The sequence below is a fragment of the Tupaia chinensis genome, unplaced genomic scaffold (genome assembly GCF_000334495.1).
Source record: "Tupaia chinensis unplaced genomic scaffold, TupChi_1.0 Scaffold000627_1, whole genome shotgun sequence".
In the NCBI taxonomy this organism is placed as follows: Eukaryota; Metazoa; Chordata; class Mammalia; order Scandentia; family Tupaiidae; genus Tupaia; species Tupaia belangeri.
This window is the reverse complement of record NW_006160147.1, coordinates 7,216,348-7,237,273: the sequence shown is the minus strand read 5'-3', so window position 1 is coordinate 7,237,273 and position 20,926 is coordinate 7,216,348. Positions and strand designations below refer to the sequence as shown.

The 20,926-nt window shown below is 36.4% G+C and overlaps 1 long non-coding RNA gene across 6 annotated transcripts in view; it reads left to right on the top strand.

Annotated features, from left to right (window-relative positions):
- Positions 1-20,926, top strand: part of LOC102499253 (uncharacterized) — a 99,033-nt gene that overhangs the window by 72,290 nt on the left and 5,817 nt on the right. For 3 of the 6 annotated variants that reach the window (XR_001371190.1, XR_001371188.1, XR_336135.1), the window contains 2 exons: positions 978-1,063; positions 1,591-1,846. This is a non-coding gene — a long non-coding RNA (uncharacterized LOC102499253). Of the gene's footprint in view, positions 1-977; positions 1,064-1,590; positions 1,847-8,761; positions 8,948-20,926 lie in introns of those variants that run through there. The other 3 variants (XR_001371191.1, XR_001371189.1, XR_336134.1) reach the window with 2 other exon arrangements.

Here is a 20,926-nt window from a genome sequence, read left to right as displayed (position 1 = left end):
GGTGGGGGCTGGTTTTGTACACAGGGAGTCAGGTTCCAGAGTCCATCGTGGACCAGTGGGCTGTCCTATTTCCTTCACAGAAGCACTTCTCCGTGGTACAGGATTTGCTTTTTAGTCCTCGAGAGTCTAAGTGTGCCATGTTTCTGGGATACCTTTCCAGGTATCAGTGAATACATGACTACTGAAACGGAGCCGGAGTTCAATTCACCAGGATCCTCATCAAGAGCATTATTTGTATCTTTATCTTGTATGAATTAAGAGAGTCACAGATTTCCTAAAAATAACATTAAGAAGATAAGACTAGTTCCAGTTATCCAAAGAGTTCATGAGGCAGTACATCTCTCTCTAGGAAGTGCACATGCTCTATAACCAATTCAAAAGGGGGATTTAAAAAAAAAGAAAAAGAAGCAGCAGCAGCAAATCCAACATCAATTCCAGGATGACTCATGTTTTCTTTTTGAAAAAGAAAACTAATGATGGCTTGATGCAGAGATAATTCACCTGTTATTTTAACGTGTATGATTTAGTGTTTTCCAGTATAATCACAGATGTATGCAACTGCTGGGGTTCAAGACACGCTGCACCAAGCTATGGCATCTTGGCATATTGAGAATGTGAAGCTGGAGGAAACTGAGCAAACTGTAAAAGCAGCAAAGTCTCTCTGAGCATCTCTTGCCACCCTGTCACTTGAAATGGGGCACATATGTTAGAGTTTCCCTTTCCCTTCTTCTCGGAAGCAGGCTGTAAAATCTGGGAAGATCACCCTCTGACCTTTTCCCTTTCTTCTCTCCTCCCTTCTGACCCTCCTGTGACAGGTATCTTGTTCTAAATCTGGAGGGAAAGGATATCATAGAAGGATGTCAAAAAGAATCTAGGAAAAACAAAACAAAACACAAAACAAAACAAGCCTTGCTATGTTTTCTCCAGTTTATTGCAATTAGATCATAACCTTTTGTCTTCTCATTTTATTTCTACAGTACTGTCTGCTGTTCATCATGCATTAGCATAAAAATACAGTCTTTCCATTTCTTCCCGTCTTCGTTTCTGAAGGCTCCGATGTCATGTAAGACTTATTAAATGAATTTGTATGCTTTTCTTTTGTTCATCTGTCTTCTGTTACAGCGGTCTCCACTGTGTATCTAGCAATGAGTGAGAAAGAGAAATATTTTCTCTCCTACACAGTCATCACCACTATCCAATTTGGAGACATGTTTATCATTCCAAAAGAAACCTGGTAATAGTCATGATTTTTCTCTCCCTGTGGTCCCTGACAAACATTAACCTGTATTCTGCCTGTATGGCTTTGACTATTCAAGAAATTTCATATAAATGGAATGGTATAATATGTGGCCTTCTGTGACTAGATTTTTCAGCTTAGCATAATGGTTTCAAGGTTCATCCACATTGTAGCATATGTCACTATTTTACTCCTTCTTAAGGCTGAATAATCTTCCATGGCATTGACAGACAACCTTTTGTTTATCTATTCATCAACCAGTGAACATTTGGGTGTTTGTTCCTCTTCTATTTTTGGGAAGCATTTGTGAAAGCTTAGTGTTAATGCTTTAAACATTTGTTTGAATTCGCCAGACTCACGCAGACCACTGACAATTGATACTTGAAGAGTGATCCGTGGATCAACAGCGTCTACATCACCCGGGACATTGTTGGAAATGTGTGTCCTCAAGGTCTACCCAGATCTACTGAATGGAAATCTCTGAGAGGAGGGGCTGCTGCATTTCAATAAGCTCTTCAGGTGATTGGAATACATTCTGAAGTTCGAGACACACTACTTTAGACAACTTCGAATGTCCTTTTTTCCTTCCTTCATTCTTTCCTTCTCTACTTTTCTTTTTTCTGAAAATGTGTTTATTGTCTTAGAGAAAAAGAGAGAGATGTCCCCCCCACTCCCCAAGAAAATCTTCACACCACAATCCGCCCTCAGTCTCAGCCGGGCTGGATGATTGGCATGTACCTGGCATACTCACGGAGGTCCCAGGATGCAAACCCAGAACCTTTTCCTTGGGGATCCAGTTGTGTCACTACTGCCTCGCCACCCAGCTCCTGAATGTTTTTCTTTCTATCAAATTGTGTCAAGTGGTTTTGGTAGCTTCTCCCTTCTAGTTATTTTAGGCCCAGTTCCCTTATCATCTGTTAAGCTTGAAGTGTTTGAAAACAACTATGCTAATACACCTGAATACTGTCTTCTTGATAAATGTCACCAACACCTTCAGAAAGAGCTAGAGAGAAGTAACATGATACAGGGCAGGTCAGGAATCTCTGTCTGTTTTGTTCCATGATACATCTTGAGCTCCCAGACTAGTGCCTGGCACATGCGATGTGCTCAATAAATGTTAATTGAATGCGTGAATTAATATTATTGGCAAATTAAGTTACCATGGTCCATTGTATTCATTACTACTTCTAGTTGAGAATAGCAGAACCCATTGAATGAGCTTCAATAAAAAATATGACATTTATCATGTGGAGACACAGATGTATTTCAGAACCAAACAACTTTATTCAGTGAATGAAGTGTGAGTAGAAACTGTGAAGTCTCACTCTGCCTCTCAATTCTTCCTTTCTCATGCAGTTTTGAGTCTTTCTTCTCCAGTTTGCAAAGCATTGACTAGTCACTATATCTTCAGAGCATAACAGTGTTCTCAATAATATCAAGAGTATAGGGAATCAAGAATGGCAAAAATAACAAAATATACAGGAAATAGGAAATGGAAAATTGTTTGTTGACGATAACACGTATGTTGATGTGCTTGATTGAGCCCATATACAATGTATACTGGGTGGGAAATCTCATTTTGTTGGCTGTGATGATGTATAGTGAATGAATGTAAATAAATAAATTTAAGGTAAAAAAAAAAGAAAAAAAGAGAGTATATGATATCAAAATCCACCATTTGTAGATTCCAGAGCTTACTGATAAGGAAGGGGAGTAGGTGGTTGAGAGTGGATGTAGAAGGTGTATGGGAGGAGTAAAGGGAAGAAACATTAATCAGACAAAAGAAAAAAGTTTTGTAAGTTTTGCTTAATAAAAATAATTTTTTAAAAAAGTATACTTACAAGTGGAAATAAAAAAAAACCCTCACCATTGATGAGTTAAATCAGAATAACTAGGATATCTTAGTCTCAATTCAAAAATCCCCAAAAATAATAGATCTGATTTGTGCAACTTAGATTATAACCATCCTCTATATCATTTTTGGATTTGGTCAAGGACTGGGATCTCAATATTGGCAGCCTCCACCCACTGTAACTGTGTAGTTAACAGAAGGTGGCATCCAATTAGAAGATATTGATTAAAATACAGAGAGGTATCAGACTCCCCAAATGAAGATGCCTCATAGCTTTGCTCATCAGTTAAGAGCTTGATTAACTATTTTTTTAGAGTTTTTTTTTCTATAGGGTGTATGTGCTCTCCAGAGAGCAAAACACAGAGCCTGAGAAGAAAAGTGAGAAATCACTCCCCAGGGGAATGGCCATATAGCAATCTCTTCTTCTCCATTCTCCTCTTGGGATCTTGGGCACACAAACACACACACACGCGTGCACACACACACACACACACATCTGGCATTATTTTCAAGCCACCAGGTCTGGGACTCAAACTATAGACAGCCATGTGGGAGTCCAACCACGTAACCAGTAAGCTATCTGCTGGCCAGGAGTCTGCAGTTCACAATGGTCTGTGCTATGAATTTGAAGTGATACCAAGAAATACAGCTAAACTTTTGCTCTAAGGAAAAAATGCACTCTAGTTAAAAAGTCAAGACTTGGGCATTAGAAGCTCAATCTAATAACCAAGTTGAACACCGCATCAGTAAATAGAATGAACAATAGGTGTCACGAGACCAGTCTCACCAACTCTAAAAACAACAGCCATAAGGCATTAGTTATGACACCCTATCACATTCTGCTCCCTCCATCCCCTGCAGCCCAAGGGATAGCATGGATCAGTACATCATCTACTCTGTTAGAAGGTGCTCGCTCTCTTTGGTAGACACTTTGGTGTACTTTTATTTCAGGTCTTCATATCAGGAACCACTGTGCAGCTCCTGGGCAATGAGTGTTGGTATTCTATGAATATTATGATTCTTCATTCAGTTGAACAACCAAATTTTGAAAAGACCTTTAACCACCGTGTAAAGTTCTAGTTTGTTTTATGCACACGATGTCTACTTTCCATTTTTTATTCCTTTTCCTATACTCGTTATTACTCCATGGAATTTCCTCAGTTATTTGGGTTTTTATACATTGTAGTAGTAATAGTATATATCTTTCTATATGTTGTACAACTTATTTCCATAGTTTTCTCAATCCCTTTTTGAAACAGGATATAACCAACCAAATAAATAAATAAATAAATAAATAAATAAAATAGAAAACCCCAAGCTCTGTCTTTTGGAGTTCACAGAAAGCAGAGCCAGAGGAGGCCCTATTACTGCATTTTGCCTTGGTTCCCTCTGGATCTTTACCACATGTGTTTGGGCAGTGTAGAGAATGACAAATTAATTGGGATTAAGTTACTAGAAACCCCTCTGCTAATATAATTGCATTTTTCCAATAGAAAAAGAGTTCTTCGCCAAAATAACTTTCTGCACTCTGCTAGTCAATGTCAATGTTAGATAATAATCTACATCGTTGCCCAAACAAAAATCTGCGTTCTTTTGGTAGAGTATAAATATGACTGTAGTTTTTGAGGGCAACCATTCTGGGAAGTGTTTAAGAAGGTTGCCTGGGAAATAATAGAATTTTGAAACTGTGAAGAACGCTCTTTTGTGTTGGTATTTTTTTTAGATAGAGCTAGTTCAGCTGTCCAGAGCAGCTGTGTCTGGTTAGCTCAGTTAATTAGAGCATGATGCCGATGACACCAAAGGTCATGGGCTTAATCCTCTAGTGCACTACTTGATTTTGTTTCTGTGCCTTGGCTGAAGACTATGTTCTTCAACGTCTGTCTCAAACATGTGGGCTGTGAGTTCTAGGGACCCACTGGAGACTTCTGTAAGGGTGTCTCTAGCACTTCTAGGCTGAAGTGTCCAAATAATACCCTTTGGGGTACACAAGATGCGAAAGTTACCACTTTTCAACTATCTATGGTCCAATTTATCTCTCCTTTTTTTCTTCCTCTGATTTTTTTTTTTTTCTCAGTACTCTATTTTTCTGCCTCAAAAAATCCAAAACATTGGTCTCAGGTAAACCATGTGTAAATCTGTGTAGACCAGTTCTTCTGCTGGAGAAGTAATTCAAAGCACAGCCTGTCTGCCTGATGGGTCAGGTAAACTAACTTGCCTTCTTTGTATGCAGAAAGGACAGTTCTTCCATTAAAGTGGGGCACCCAGAATGTGGCCAGTTCTTTCGTGGATACATGCACTTTGGGATCATCAATCAATTCTCATTTGATTCCACAAAGCCCCATTACTGAAAAACATCCAGGCCTCTCGAACCAATGTGACTCATGGGACGCTTCTGATTAATACCAATCAGGTTAATGGCTTAGCTATAGTAATGGTGCCTGCTCTGTAGCTGCAACAACAAGAATTAATAACAAATCCCCCACTCGTTTTTGCAAATCAGAGGAAAGATGCTAAGGGGTTGACAAGCTCTAATCTTTATGATTTAATGGAATCGTGTTAGAACACAGAGACTGCGGAGATTGGGGAACTGAAAAAATTCTCTGTCACATCCCTGGCTTTAAAGATCTGAGCTCTTTCTAATACTCTGTCAACAGCTCACTGTCACTGGGGCTTTACAGGACAGAACAGCCCTGGTGACAAACCATCTAGAAAAAAGATACAAGAGCAAGCGGTTCATTAGTGTTGCTAACGCACACGAGGCTTAATCTCTATGGAGGGGGACAAAAAAATGTAACAGGCATCTTATCATAATGAGCTGGAAAGTGTGTCTTAAAGGCAAGAGGGATGATTCATTTTGTCTCTGTTGGTGACCTTTACCAATTCAATGTCACAGTCACTTCAAGTGCTGAAGCCTTCAGCACTGGGCAGTCCGTGGGATGAGGAATTGGGGCTTTCTGCAGCTAACTGTAACATACACTAAACCACCAAATGTCAGACACTGAGCACAGCCTGGAGTGGGCTTCCTGAAACAGTACTGGGGCTTGTCATGAGTCAAGCAGGCTTATTTCAGTAAGGTTAGGATTGTGGTGGTAAATGCTGGAGAGAGGAGGAGGAAACCCCACGTGAAGAAACCAATTGCAAATCAGAAGATGGGGTGTGGGGGTAAGTGGGATGAGTGGAAGTCAGGGAAGGGGCTAGTAATGTTGGGCTTTGGTTTTGCTTCGGCCACAATTTCCATTTTAGAGAGTTAGTGTTAGACTCATGGCAGACCACAGAGAAGGACTTGGGAAACTTTAAGTCAAATGCATGGTAACATTGTAGCTGGATTTGGAGAAAACTTTCAGCTCTCAGCAAAGATTAAAAGAAATAAAGTTCAGTCTGTCAAGGGACAAAAGTACAACTAGGCAAAATGTAAAATGGTTGCTCAAAGACTTTAGAATTCTTGTAGGAAACCAGAGTACTAAAACTTGTTTAAAGTTTATTTTATTTATTTTGTGAGAGAGTGTATGTCCGTGGGTAAGGATGAAAAAGAAAGAGAGGGAGAGGGAGGGAAGGGTGCTCAACAGGTTGAAAATCATGCCATAGATTCCCCTCCCTCAGGCCCCCAGCTCACCAGGATCTTGGACTCAACTTCCTGGACTATTTCAGACTGAGTGGGGATCCAAACCCAAGGTAGGCCATGTGGCAAGTTACTACTTGTACTACCGAGGCTGGACCAGATTACTTAAACTGATAATACAGAAGAGTTTAATGTAACTGGAATTGGAAATACTGTTTCTAAAGAAGATACCGAACACCCTGAGTACAGGATCATTGATAATAAGAATCACTCTAAATCCAGCCTGTGGGTGAAGTAGAGGTGCCTAGGAGGTTTCTGCCTTGGTCAGTGAGAGTACAGTCAGAACCAATGAGTAAAGATATGATAGTGAAAAATCTCAACATGGGACTGAAGAAAGCAAAAAAAGCTGCCATGCTTGCTCTTTATTTTATTTTATTCATGTAGATGTCTAGTTCTCTTTTTTAATTTATTTTATTCATGATAAAAAGCGTGTGGACACAGAGGAGAGAGAAAAAAGAGAGAGAGAGAATAAGAGTGAGAAGCACCCACAACAGAGTCTCCTTTTATGCCGTGGTACCTCTTCCTTAGCCCTTCAGCTCGTCAGGATCTTGGGCACATGGGTGTGCATCCAGCATGTTCTCAGGCCAACCTGGAGATCCGAACCATGGTTAGCCATGTAGTTTCAGCCCTGCAGTATGCTACCAATTGCACTGCCAGGTTGGGTCTAGACATCCCATTCTTTAATGTGGAATACAACCTTATTATTTATTATATCCTACACAATGGTTAATATCACTCTTAGAACAAAGTGCATGGTCAATTAAATCTCTTTGTTATCTTTGCTCTCTTACTTTAATTCTGAATCTTCTTTTGCTTTAAATATTTAGAGGAATATTTTTTCTGGAAATGGCAGTCTTAGAGTTAAATTGTTGCTGAGGCATCTCAAAAGAATATAAAAAGAAGATTTTGATAGGTTGACCCTATATAAGAAATCTTCTTACAGAAGATGCAAAAGGTTAAGGATCAGCTGCAGGTTTATAGGTTTTATTTTATTTTTATCGTCACTTCAGCAAGAAAACTGGCAGACACACTCTGGACAGCCATCCTAAAACCAGAAGCAGTTATACCACGTCTGAGTAAAATCTTGTCGATGTCTGTGATAGGCAGTTCTAAAAGGAGGACTGTTTGGTGGGTTATTCATTTGACACTATTTGAATACACTGAATACCGCCTTACACTCTCCACAAACCAATTGTGTAACTGCAACCGCTTTGGCAACTTCCCTAGGGCCAGAAGAAATAGAACACAGGTTAAAGTAATCCGTTACATATTCTAACACTCACAAATCTATCTCTCATAACAACAGATCAGACCTGTGATGTCTGAGGCTGCAGCCACTGGCTACACATGGTTATTTAAGTTTAAACTGATTTACATGAAGTAAAGCAAGAATTCACTTCTGCTGTCCTACTAGCCACACTTCAGGTGCTCAGTAGCCACAGCGGCTCCTGGTTACCACACTGGGCAGCACTGGATGATGCCATCCTTCGTCTTTGTATTCTAGCAGGCAGGAGATTTGGACTGCCTGATAGAGGAGTGCTCCGTTAGAACAGGTGAACTCCGCTCTTCTCTGCCTGATGCCCACCACTCTAGGTTCTCCTAACTCCAGCTTCTTTTCCAGGTTCCCTCTGTTCTCAGGAAGAGAGTGAGGGGGAAAAAAAATCCAGACCCTTCCGTGTCTATGACCTTGTCTTTTTTTCTCATTTATTTCATCCACATAAAGGCAACTAGGTGCTTAACTAATTTTTTTCCCTCACAAAATTCAAAGACCACTGTGGCATCAGGTTTCAACCGCTCAGATTAAGAAAAGAGTGAGGGGTGCAACATTATCTGGTAAATTATAAAAAAAGAAAATACTGTGTCAGCAGGTAGCGTGGTGAGTAAGGTGCTGGATCCCACATGGCTGACTATGAGGTTCGAGTCCTGAAACTGGCAACTTGACAAACACGTTGGGTGTGTGTATGCGTGCTGAAAAGGAATTGTGGCATGGCCATCCCTGGTGGGGGGAGAAGGGAGTTACTTTTTCACTTTCTCTCTCTCTCTGTCTCTCCAGGGAGCACATGTGCCCAATAGCAAATAAAAAAGAAAAGAAAAGAAAGAAAGAAAAAAGAAAATGCTTTACAAGAAAGCATCAGTAAGAGAGCCGGGTTTTCTTCCACAGCTGGATAAACTAAGCCCCACTTATGGAACAGAATTTGAACTTCTTATCCAAACTAGCAAATGAGAATGCCTATGGAATGTAAGTGCAAACCAGAATGATTAAGAATTATTAATAATAATTAGCATTTTGAACAAAAGATTCATCCACCCAGCAAATATTTAACGAATTCCTATTATGTACCTTGTACTCGTGGCATGGTTGCTTTACTGACTGATTCACAAAAATAAAGCCATGCAGAATAACTAAGCCAAGAAATAAATATTTTCTTCTTCTTCAATGTGGATTATTCAGAAATTGCTTCAACATTCTACTCCGTGGCAACTTGCTGATAAAGCTTGAATTATCTCCCAAAGCCACAGGTGTAAGGAAATGCAATCCAAAGCTATACTCTCCTTAGATGTCCCCCAAGAGGGGAACCTCCACCCCCCACAAACTGGAAAGGTGGGAAAAAGGATCTTACATCAAGATTTTTGCCATCAGAGAAGCAGGACTGGTGAGAAGCGTTTTTGCAATATTTTAAAGATAGCACTCGATCCATTAATTACTTAATTCTCAGATGCCTTATTAGCTCTTTTAGACCCCTTCATACGCCTTTAATTCCCATATCCGAAAGGCCTCAGAATTGGGGCTAAAGTCCTGTGGTCCCAATTAGGTCCATGTATGGCATATTGTGCTGCAAATCTCTGCAGCGTATTTATACTAATTATGAACATTAATTACAGGAGAGCCTTGGGAGCTTAATACCCATTCCAAAGTCACACGCACAACTAAGTGGAGTTTACCATCTAGGGAGCACAGCAAGGCAAAGCCAGATTATAGAGTCAAAATGGACAAAGAAATAGACGTGGAAACAATCAGAGAGGCAAGAATGACTGAGAAAGAAGATGTCTTGAGCACAAGAAAAAAAAAATGCAGATGCCCACTTCAGTTGGCAAAATTGGGGTGCTAGGTTAAAGCTAACCATCCAACCAGTAACTCCTGAAATCTTTCTTACCTCAGGTCAGAACTGGTCTCCAGATACTAGCGTGAGGCTGAGTCTAAAGGCGGGGGTTAAATAATTTTAGCTGTGTTGAGAACAGAGTTCAAGGCTAGGGCCAAAAAAGGGTTATATTAGGAAATATTTAACTTATAAAGATATTTTTCAGTATTATTCATTCATTCACTCATGTATCAATGCATGCGGTGTGCTAAATTTTATACTTGGTATCAGTAGCTCATTCTTATACATTTGTAACATTTCAGGCAATATTGTAAACACTTTATAGGCATTCATACTGTGATTTTCCTAACATGTAAGTAATATCATTATCCTCATTTTATAGATGAGAAAACAAAAGCATAGAAAATGCAGCGAATAGTTAATTGAAGAACACAGCTATCTAAGTGTCCAGGTCTTACGATGTTTCTAATCAAGTGTCTTTGGAATTTAGTTTCTGAGTCTAGGAGTCTGCCTCCAGAGCACATACTAACGTACACTTTGCTATTCTTCATCAATTAGATATTAAAAAGTAAATGGAGCATAATATCAGCCATAAAGGTATTCCTAGCCTAGAAGATTTAGACATAAAAAATTATACAACCTAGGCATAGAATAGAGACTTAGATGACACTGAATCCTACTCCTTCACATCTAAGCAAGGATCTTGCTTTCTTTCATTGACATAGTCAAGCTTTCTTTCTCTATTGGTTTCCTATATATAAATATAAATATATAATACTATATAATCTCCAAATATAAAAAGTACACATTTTTTTAAGCCTTGTTTCCTTCTAGCTACTGTCCCTGTTTTTCTACATTCCCTTATAAAAACAAAGCAAAATAAAACAAAAAATAAAAATGACCATAACAGGCATGGACAACTTGTCTTTACTTTTCCACTTTACATTTCCTGCTAATTCCTCAGGTCACTCTCGCTAGGACATCTAAGAAACAGTGCTTGTTAAGGTCACCAAAAACTACCATGTTTTCAATTCCAGTAGTCAATTCTCAATCTTCCTCTGCATTTTCTCTGCAGCATTTGACATCACTCCTTCCTTCTCTAAATACTGTCTTCCTTGACTTGTCAGGAACAGCATTCGATTTCCTCCCCCTCTTTTGTCATTGGCTTCTTTATTTTAGTCTCCTTTGCTCATTTGTTCTAAGACTCAGACCTCAGACCTCATCTCTACTCTTTTTGACATTTTTACTACATGATCTCAATTTTTTCCATCATGGAAATACTTGCCACACTTCATCAAATCTACGACACACATGGTTTCATCTTTTCATATCTCTGAATCAGGATATATCCTCAAATAGTTGCCATTCAAGTAGTGGTCTTGATTTATTTAGGTCTTCATACCTTACACTGTGAAATTTGGTCATCATTGTGAATATTATCTAAACTTCAGTAGAAACTGAGAGATTGATGGTACTACATACTTGTTTAAAATAAATTTTAAAAATACAATGATTTGGCATCGAGATCATTATTATTATGTAGGAAGAAAAACATGGAAACAGAACAATATGAAGGAATATAGAATTATAAAACTTTCTTTTTTTATTTCAAAGCAACAACCAAGTGCTCTACAGATTCTAAGAAAGTAAGATATCTTCAAGAGAAGTTCTTTTATATTTTGTTACTGAAATATATGCAACAGGACTACCTGTCACACACTTATTAACACAGGTGAAGGTAGGAAAATTTGTAAATACTTTGAAAAAGTAATTAGAACAACTTAGAAGTATTACCAATTACTGCATCATGAAAGGTATTATGCAATACTTTAATTGGTAGTATTTTTTTTTCTTCTTAAGGATACATCTTAAAATTGATGAAGACTTAGAGTTGATGAAATATGGTACATATTGATATTTCTGTATTTAAAAATCTTCCAAGTCAACTTTACCTTGTGCTTTTTTAACCTCAATATATCCACTTGCATGCCTTAAAATTAAGCTGTCCATAGAGTTGTCTGGATTTCTTGTTCACAATTATAACCCACTTCTTCTAAATATTAAAAATTGCATGACCACTCATGAGTTGTCAGGTCAAGCATATATGAGTTATCTTTGCTTCCTTCATTCCTGTTAAATTTAATATCCAATCTGTTGAAAATCCTGTCAGGTTTACCTTTGCAACCTACCTTTTACCCCGCCACATTGTATCATCTCTACTGCTGTCACCGTGGTCAAAACTATTGTTACTGCCTCTGCTTCTGTTTCCTTATACTGTAGCACCCAGAGTAGTCTTCTTAAACTGTAACTAAGAGCACTGTGTTCTCTTGCTCAGTACTCTGAAATATGAAATATCCATTTTTTAAAAGGCAAGTATAAACAAAAAAATCAAGAGGCTGAGTAAATCTCTGATAGAATAAGCAGAAAAGATATCTTACTTCAGATATATAATGGTCAAACGTCTGAAAGTCAGACAAAGAAAAGTTGAAATATTGAGAAAAATTACATTGAAAATAATTTGAATAATAGTGGATTTTTTCATCAGAAACCAGAATGTCAAAAGGATTTTTGCACATTTTTCAACTACTGAAAGAAGAAAAACCATGTCAACCCTGAATTCTATATCTATCAAAACTATTTTCCCGGAAGAAAATGAAAATCAAGACATTCTCAGAGAAAGAAAAACTAAGAGAAAATTTCACCAACAGTCCTACCCTAAGAGAATAATTAAGAAAGTTCTATAAACAGAAAGGAAATTATAAAAGTAATAATCTAGGAACATTAAGAAGGAAAAAAGAATAATGAAGAGAGTAAAAGCATGGGTAAATACAATACATTTCCTCTCTTCTGAGTATTCTAAATAACATTTAACAGTTCAAGTAAAAATTTAACAGTCTGAGGTGGTTCCAAATATACATAGAGAAAATATTAAAAATACTTAACCAGGAGATGTAAAAATGAAAGGTTTCACACTTTACTTGAACTGATAAAACAGCTACACCAGTAAACTGTAATAAGTTACTTAATATATAATGTAGTACCTGGAGTAATCGAGGAAAAAGTTAAACTTAAGGCAAGCTCAAAAATACTATAGATAAATTTTAATTCTAAAAAAAGTTCAAGTAGCACACTAGAAGGCAAGAAAAAGATAAAGAAATAAAAGGAATACATATTAGAAATGATGAAATAAAATAGCTCTTATTTTCACATGATCTGACCATTTACGTAGGATATACCAAGAAATTAAATTTTTTTTGGGGGGGAGAGGTTTTTGCTATAGGGCGCATGCGCTCGCCAGACAGACAGAGAGAGACATAGAGACAGAAAGCGAGAAATCACCCCTTAGGGGGGGATGGTCACGCCACAATCCCTTCTCTCCATTCTCCTCTCGGGATCTTGGGCATGCACGCACATGTGCCTGACGTGAGTTTTAAGCCACGGAACGCGAACCGCGGTCAACTACGTGGGAGTCGAGTGACATAACCATTACGCTAACTGCTGGTTCCCAAGAAATTAAATTTAAAAAATTCCCCAATGAGGGTCAGCAGGTGGCATGGTGGTTAAAGGCACTGGACTCCCACATGGCTTACCACGGTTCGAATCCCAAACCTGCCAGCTTGCTTTCTCATTTTTCCTCTCTCTCTCTCTCTTTCTGATTAAACTGGAAAATTAATAATAATAATAATAATAATAATAAATAAGGTTAAATAAAAAATAATTCTAAAAAAATTCTCCAATGAACAGTAAGTTCAGCAAGAGCACAGCAAATGAGATAATTATAATAAAAAATGCATAGTTGTAAATCTAACAAAACTGGTTTGCTGAGAACTACAAAATGCTCATGAAAGAATCAAAGAAGCTCAAAGTAAAGGAACAGACATACTATGTCCATAGATTGGAAGACTCAATATAATGAAGATATCAATTATTCCCAAAATGAAATATAATTCTAACACAATTTCTATCAAAATTCCATAATTTATATATATATATATGTATATATATATGTTATTCTAAAATGTATCAAAATAATACGCACATCCACATAGACAAAATCGAAACAAGAAACTATGCTAGATAAAACAATTTTGTAAATGGAGAATAAAGTAGTAGAAATCAGCCTATCAGAGTTCAGTTAAAGTAATCAAAAGAATATACAAATTTACCAATGGAATAGAAAGTAAAACCCCAAAGTAGATAAACATAATCTTATAAATTGTTTTCAATAAGGTTCAACAACAGTAATTTAATGAGGAAAGGTAGCTATTCAAACAAATGGTGCCAAAGGAATTGGACATATGCCAAAATTTTGTACACCTGTACAAAATTAGCTCAAAATATATCATAAACTTAAAGCAAAACATAAAGCTATAAAACTTTTAGAAGCAAATATAGAATAAATTCTTTGAAATTCAGAACTAGACAAAAAGCCCTTAGACTTAACACCAAAAGCATGACCCATTTAAAAAAGTGACAATGACAACGTCAAAATTATGAACTTTTTCTCTACAGAAGATCTAGATAAGATGAAAATACAAGCTATTGACTAGGAAAAAATATCTCCAAAGCATATATCATCAAAAGGCTAGTTGACAGGGAGGAAAAAAAAAAAAGCCTAAACAATCCAATTAGAATATGGTCAAAAGATACTAAAGGTCAATTATACATTTGGCAAATAAGCATATGAAAAGTTGTTCACCATCATTAGACATCAAAAAAGTAAAAATTAAAATGACAATAATAAATTAAAACATACCTATTAAAATGATAAAATTTAAAAATAATGATAACACTGAAAGCTGGTGAAAGTGTAGAAATAGAAACACATCTGAAACACATGCACATTGCTGATGGGAATCTAAAATGGAACAAAAACTCTGGAAAAGAGTTTGGCAGCTTATTCAAAAGCTAAATAGGCAACTTCCATATAACCCAACAACTGTCCAACTGGGCATCAATTTCAGAGAAATAAGAACATATACTCACTCAAAAATCTGCACATGGATGTCATAGTAGCTTTATTCATAAAGTGTCAGGGCTAGAAACATCCCAGAAGAATGTGCTCAGTGAAAAAGCCAATCTTAAAAGTTTATATTCTCTATGATTTTATTTATATGTCAAGATGGAAACAACAAACTACAGGGATGGAGAACACATTGGTGGTTGCCAGAGATGAAGTGCTAAGGATTTGGCAGGAAGGAAAATAGGAAACATAAGAGGAAAGTGGGTGTGGATATAGAAGGGCAGCAGGAGGGTTCCTCGTGATGATGATAGGTTTTGTCTTTTCAGTCATTTGATTGAATCAGTGTCAATATCTGGATTATGATATTGTACTATAGTTTCACATGATGTTGCTATTGAGGAAACTGAGTAAATCATATATAGGATCTATTTATTTATTTATTTATTTATTTATTTGCTAGAGGGTATATATGCTTGCCAGAGAGAGACAGAGGGAGAAGAGAAAGCATTCTTCATGGGGAATGATCACCCTGCAATCCCTTCTTCTACATCTATCTCTCCTTTCAGGATTTTGGACATGTACCCACATGTGCCCAGCATGTTTCTTAAGCCACTAGGTCTAGTACTCAAACTGTACAGTTTGCTACGTGGAATCTGACTGTCTTAATCACCAGACCATGAAGCTGGCTTGAGTCTCTCTTTATTGCTCACAACCTCAAATGAATTTTCCATTTTCAAAAACAAACACAAAAAGATAATTGTCTTATTAAAAATATATTAGAAACTTTTATAATCTCCTAAAGTCTAGTTAGTTAAAAGTAACATATCAATGTTAGTTCTTAGTTTTGACAAATTACCATCATTATGTAAGATATTACTGGGTAGTCGGAAAAGTCATGACGCATTTTCTGTGTTTTCCTATGAAAAAATGCATCAAGACTTTCCCAACAGCCCAATAATATTAGGGGAAATTGGGTTAAGGATATGTGGGAACTCTGTTTACCATTGCAACTTACCTGCAAATATAAAATTATTCTACAATAAGAATTTACTTTAAAAAAGATAATTTGCTGTTTAAAGCAAGTACTGATAATGTGTTATGGAGCTTATCACAGAAAAAAAAGTAAAATGTGTGGCAATAATATTATAAAAAATAGAAGGGAGAGAAACATTCAATTATAAGTTTCATACATTATATAAAAATTAGTATAACATTTTTTTAAAGTAAGCTACTGTATGTAACATATACAAACTCTAAACTCTCCATAAAACAAGGAGTTATAGAGGCCAACAGGTTGCATGGTAGTTAAGCTTCTGGACTCCTACACAGCTGACCATAGTTTGAGTCCTGGACCTGGTAGCTTGACACTCACGCTGGTTGCGTGTATGCATGTGCTTGAAATTCCAAGAGAAGAATAGAGGAGAAAGGTTTGCAGCATGGTCATCCCCCAGGGGATTATTTCTCACTTTTCCTCTCTTTGTCTCTCTCCCAGAGTACATGTACCCTATAGCAAAAGCAAAAATAAACAAACAAAAGAGTTACAGCTAATAAGTCAATACTAAAGGTTAAACAGAATTTAAAATAAAATAAATCTAAAAAGAAGACAACAAAGCAAAGAGACAAAATAATAAACAGATAAGTCTCAAATAGTAAGATAGCAAATTTAATGGTTAACAACCTCAATAATTACATCAAATGTAAATGATCGAAAGTCAAATTGTTTGTTAGATTGAATAAAAAGATCAAGATCCACCTTTGTACCATCTGTAAGAGACTCACTTTAATAAAAATACTGATAGGTTTGAAGTAAAAGGATAGAGAAAGTTATACCTTGAAGGTAGTCATCAAAAGAAGGCTTAAATGACAATTAACATTAGACAAGTCACCTTTAGAACAAGGTCTATTATAGAAAACAAAGAGAGACATTTAATACCAATTAAAGTAACAATTTATCAAGAAGATATAGCAGTTCTAAATATGGATGTAATTATAATAATATCTCAAAATACATAGAGTTAAATTGCCAAAAATGAGAAAAAATAGACACATAATTATAGTGAAATGATAGAACTAAGCAACAGAAAATCAAAAATGCAGACATATAAACACTGCTGTTAATTAACTTGGCTTAAATAACATTATCAATATAAAGAATGAAAGAGGAGACATCATTACAATTTCTACATCTATTAAGATAATATTATAAACAATTTTGTGTGAATATATTTTAAAAACTCATTGAACTATACATTTAAAATGTATTCCTTTATTGATGTAAATTATATCTCAATAAATGAGAAAAAAATAAAATGATGATTCTTAAATATTGTTAACAAATAGTGAAAATAGCACAAGACTCTCTTTATAATAACAGCCCAAAAAAGTGACTTAAAAACAAATCTTTCAAAATACTTGTAATACAGTGAAATAAACAAGGGAGAAAAGTAATCATTGATGATGCAAATATGCAAGTCAGTGAGGGGGTATGCTGTATTTATGAATGGGAATATTCAAGTATGTGAAAAAATTCTCTCCAATAAAAATAAAATTTTATTTTATGGTCAGACTGCAGTGCTTTTTCATCCAGTTCTCCATCCCATCAGAAGTTTAGACATTCAAGTATGTGTGCCCAGTTTTTCAAAACTTGAGGGCTGGAATCTGAATAATGGTCAGCCATGTGGGATCCAGTTGCCTATGCATAGGGTTTGACTGTTGCACTACAGGACTGGCACAAAGAGAGATTTCCATACAAGTTGATAAATGAATGCTAAAGTTGATAGAGCAGAGCAAAGGTCAAGAGCATCTAAGAAAATTAACATACAAGTACCCACTCTGCATGTTTATCAATACTTAATGAAAATATATATTCATTATGAGTTAGGTTTTAGTATGGGGATATAAAAAAATAGCTAAAAAAGATGACAGTAAGATTAGAAATAAACTCACGCCTATATAGATAAAGCATATTACACTGGTGGTATTTTTAAATTAATGGAACAGTCTAATTAAAAATGACAAAAAAACATTTGCTACATATATGGAAAATATAAAATGATATCCGTATCCCATACTTTGCACAAAAATTCATTCCAGCTCTATTTAAAACATAAATATAAAAAGTTAAATTTATTTTCAGAAAAAGTATAAAAAAATAGCTTTATAAACTTGCAGTCAGAAAAGGATTTCTGAAACAAGACACAATAAACCATAAAGAACAAGAGTGACAAATCTTGCTGTTAAAATTTAAAAACTTCTGCAAAACTAAAAGTAACATAAAGAAAATAGAAAAGAAAGTATTCATAATGCATATACATATCAGTGACCAGAATACATAAAGTGCTCCTTTAAAGAGTAGGATAAAGGCAATCCAATAGAAAAATAGAATATGTACAGTGAGTGTGGGACAGCGCTTGGGAGGTCGGAAGTCACATGGGAGGTCTGGGTTAGTTTTCAGGCTGACCTTAACACCCTAGGCATAGTTGCAGGAAGATCATAACACAGCAGAATTACGTATTGCTATCTTTGCCTTTCTCCCTTTCCCTATTTCTCTTTTTCTCTGTCATAAAAGGGAGGGGAAATGCCAGCAGGTAATACAGTGCTTACGTTGCTGGACTCCCACATGTCCAGCTGCAGTTCGATTCCCAGACTCAGTGGATTGAAAATCACACCGGGTGCATGCGTGTACACACCCAAGCTATCCTAGGAAAGGAATGGAGGAGAAGGGAATGTGTACATATCCAAGATCCCAGGAGAAGAATAGATGAGAAGGGGGATTATGGCATGGCCAGTCACCCTGGGAGGTAATTTCTCACTTTCCTTCTCACTATCTCTGTATCTTTCTCTCTTTGGTGAGCACATACACGCTGAGGCAAAAAAATCTCTAAAAAAAAAAAAATAAATAAAAGGGAGGGAAAAAAATAGAACGTATATTTTAACAGGAAATTTATAAAAATAGAAACATGAATGGCCAGTAAACATATGAAATAAAGTATAACCTCATTAGTATTAAGGGAAATACAAATTAGAACCAGAAGGTGTAAATTAAAACCACAATGTGGGAAAATGTGAGTCTTCATTCAGTACTAGTGAGTACAAAGACTAGTACCTTGGAAGATAATTTGACATTGACATTATCGATATGGGCAAGGGTAGAAATACTTTATAACCCAGTGACTCGACTCTTAGAAAATTACTTGTATTACGTACCCATGCAGATATGTACATAAGTGCTTATTACAGCATTGTTTTTGACAGAGAAAAATTGAAAACAACTTAAATATCATCAACAAAGGAGGGATATATAAGCCACAGTTTAGTCATACAGTGGAATGCCATGCAGATAATAAAATAAATTTGATGTGTCTATTGCAACGTGAATGAACTTAAAAATTTTAAATGAAAAAAAGTGCAGATAGTTTATATAAAAACTGCATATACAAATGTATTTTATATATGTTTTGAAGTATAACTATAGCATATATTATGAAGAAAATCAGTATGTAGTAAAGGTATGAAAAGCACGCTGTTGTATGCCACCAACTCCTGAGTAAAGTTTACACACAACAAGAAGGAAGGTGAATGGGATTAGTGAAGGAAGAAAGCCTTTAATTTTACTACACTTTTAAATTTACTTAAAAATAAAAAAAGATGTGAAATTAATGTCAACATTTTGATAAATTTTGATGGTGAGTTTACTGAGTTTTTTATATTGCTTTCAGAATTCTTTTTTATTATTGCTTATTATTTTGATTTATGCATTCAATCACTATAACCATTTAGATCGTTTTCAGAATTCTTTTACTTTTTTCCTCAACAAAAAAGCAAAACTCTAAAACAAAAAAATTTTTTTTTTTTCATTTAGAAAAAAAGAAATTTGCTAGAGGGTACACATACTCACCAGAGAGACAGAGAGAAGGAAAGCGAGAAAGCACCTCCCCACCACCACCACCATGGGGCAGGGACACTCCACAATCCCTCTTCCTCCATTTCTCCCTCCATTTGAGATTTTTGGACACTCATACACACACACTTGTCATGGTTTTCAAGACCTTGGGTCTGGGACTCAAACCATGTGCTGGGTCTGTGTGATTTAGCACAGGCTGGCCCAAAAAGTTCTTTTAATATCTATACAGCTGAGTTGGATGAAGTTCTGTTTCACAGTTTAGGAAGCACTTTATGGTTTCCATTGAATAACGGGTTTTGTTCTAGAGTTGAGTATTGGTAGTAATGGCTACTGTGGTTTCTTTCTGGGTTCCTTAATTCTGTCCTTAGTTTCTTCAGCCTGGCCTACAACTCCAAAGAGATCTTAAAGTAAATTCTGTTTAGATGGACAATTTGTGTAGAATTTAACTCATGCTGTGACCCTCTGTAAGGGTGCCAGACAGGGAAGCCCTGCTATTTTCATATATATTTTACAGGACATAGGGTAGAATGGCTTAGAAATTCCTTCCCCCAGGAAAGTCAGGCTCAGAAAAGAGACCCTTCTCCCACCCTGTACACTAGACTGTGGAGAGAATCATTTTCTTACTGTACAAAAAGGCAGAATGGAGTAGCAAGTAAGAGCTCCATTCCTAGCCATCCTCCTGGTTGGATTGATTTCCAACTATCATGACTGACACTTTGGGAGAGATTACCTAACCTTGCTCTTCCTCAGTTTCCTCATCTGGCAAATGGGACTGTAACTCTTACCTTGTCGTTATCGTGAAGATTAAATGAGACAACGCATGTACAAAATACTCTGCATAGCCAAGTACAAGAACCTTCATCAAGACCATTGCATCTGACTTCCAAGCAGCTGCTCACTCCAGGAAGATCCTGTGGCTGTTAGTCTCTGTTCCCTTCCTCTTTAACTGGCTTACTTTGTCTCTGATCAGCCTGATTGTCTGCTTCCTTTATACAGAGCATCCTAAAGGAGCCAGTGTATAATAATAACAACAAACAAGTTAGGAAGAATTACCCTCCCATCTCTCTTGTAAATGTCGACAGGTTCCATCGTTATATTACAATCCCAATTAAAGGGATATTCCCCACTAAGCCATAAACCTAAAATGAAAAAAACCCTATAGGGATGAATAAGCCTCTTCCATGAACAAACCTGCTATTTATCCTTTTTTTTTTTTTGTCACTGCTTATGTGCACTCAAATCCCTGCTGAA